Source organism: Oryctolagus cuniculus, chromosome 8 (genome assembly GCF_051225735.1).
Source record: "Oryctolagus cuniculus isolate XC-2025 breed Fujian yellow rabbit chromosome 8, ASM5122573v1, whole genome shotgun sequence".
NCBI classification, from domain to species: Eukaryota; Metazoa; Chordata; class Mammalia; order Lagomorpha; family Leporidae; genus Oryctolagus; species Oryctolagus cuniculus.
Window position 1 is genome coordinate 19,343,030 of NC_142874.1, and position 2,036 is coordinate 19,345,065.

The 2,036-nt window shown below is 40.3% G+C and overlaps 1 pseudogene across 1 annotated transcript; it reads left to right on the top strand.

The window, feature by feature from the left end:
- The first annotated feature begins 417 nt into the window (after positions 1-417).
- LOC149124871 (ADP-ribosylation factor-like protein 5A pseudogene) lies at positions 418-1,155 on the top strand (annotated as a pseudogene). Its single transcript, XR_016212520.1, has one exon. The product of XR_016212520.1 is annotated as an ADP-ribosylation factor-like protein 5A pseudogene (transcript).
- Positions 1,156-2,036: the final 881 nt, after the last annotated feature.

Genomic DNA, 2,036 nt, shown 5'->3' on the forward strand with positions numbered 1-2,036 from the left:
GGGTTTTATCTTAGGGAAAGCAGATTTAAGAGTAACTGAAGATAATTTCTGGAAACTACCCAATACTGCAGGTCAACAAAAATTGTTGAAAATAAGATATCATTATTTTTGTGTCTTATAAATAAATGCAATAAATCTACATATTTTTTATTTGTAAGATATCCTGAGCTGTAGCAAGTCCTCTAATTTGAGAAAAAAGTTGCTGAAGAGAGAAAGAAGAGGAAAAAGTGACTTGTCTGAGAAATGCTGTGGAGAGGAAACCCAGAAGAGGGTACACTGATTAGAACATTTCTGTCTAAAGACTTAGAACAGCTGAGGATTATAAAATCCAAAGGATATCGGGAGAGGAGCTGGGGGAGGACGGTGGCTCGCGAAGCTCGTCGCAGACAACACGGCGGCGATGTCCGCGAGCCAGGCGAGTGCTGCGGCGGCAACGGCCGGGCCTCGCGCGTTACAGGACGGCCTGGGCTTCGGCCTCCCTCCGGTTCCCTGGAAGCGGGCCGGCGGCCAGCGTGGGAGCAGCAGAAGCAGAGGCGGAGGCTCCAGCGCGTCTCTCTGCCCCTCCGCCTGAGCCCGGGGAGGCCAGGCGGCCGGGCGGCTGGAGGGGGTCCGCTGCCCGAGAATGGGAATTCTCTTCACCAGGATATGGAGACTGTTCAATCACCAGGAGCACAAAGTTATAATTGTTGGGCTGGATAATGCTGGGAAAACTACCATCCTTTACCAATTTTCTATGAATGAAGTTGTACACACATCCCCTACAATAGGAAGTAATGTAGAAGAGATAGTGGTTAATAATACACGTTTCCTAATGTGGGATATTGGTGGCCAAGAATCTCTTCGTTCTTCCTGGAACACTTACTATACTAACACAGAGTTTGTAATAGTTGTTGTGGACAGTACAGACAGAGAGAGGATTTCTGTAACTAGAGAAGAACTCTATAAAATGTTAGCCCATGAGGACTTAAGGAAAGCTGGTTTGCTGATTTTTTGCTAATAAGCAAGATGTTAAAGAATGCATGACTGTAGCAGAAGCCTCTCAGTTTGTGAAGCTGACTTCTATCAAAGATCCCCAGTGGCATATCCAGGCCTGCTGTGCTCTTACTGGAGAGGGATTATGTCAAGGACTTGAATGGATGACGTCCCGACTTAAGATTAGATGATCTCTACTGACCTCGTCTTAAAGACTTTGTGTAAACAGTGTGCTGGACTTTACCTGAAAGCTGCAAAATATAATGGTTTAGATATATTTATAATAAACTGATTTAAACATTTTCTATAAGAAGAAAAATTCAGACCACTTGTTTGAAAACAAAGATGAAGTCTCACCTTCCAATTTACTGTCTCATTATTCCTTCCAAAGTAAGCTATGAAAGCTGTGATTGACATTTTTCTCATAATGAGTGCTCTCAGGACATTGTGTAGCCTGTGGTAAGTACAAAGGGAGAGGAATGCATTTTGAACTTCTAAGAGCTTTAGTATCAGTATAACCTCCCTTGTTGAATGTTATCATTTTCTTGTTCCATTTAGTCAAACTACAAATCACAGATTCTAGGTTTCCAATATTTTAAAATGTAACATTACTTATGAAAAGTATTTTGTGTATGTATTATATATATACCTCAAGTCAAGTTAATGGCTTTGGTTTATGTGCTAAAGAAAAGCAAGTAACACAAAAATTAATAATATTCTTGGTTATAACCATAATGAGATGAGCACTGACATTGGTGGTAAGTGCCATTTTGTATGTTTCCTTTTTGTTCTCTGTATTGTACTAACCAGCCCCCAAATCATGGAGCTACTCTTAAAAAAAAAAAAAAAGGAAAAGTCAAAAGCTTGATAACTACTGTGTACCTCTTTTTTTGCCCAATCCCACATATGAAAACATATAATCCAAATAAGTGGAACATGTTATCAAATTCTTGGTTAAGGATTACTAATGGACAGAACTGTACAATGAACAGTCACCAGATTATTCTTTTTGTTGGTCTAAATTGCTAACCAAATTATTCATGAATCAGTCAATCATAAATTGC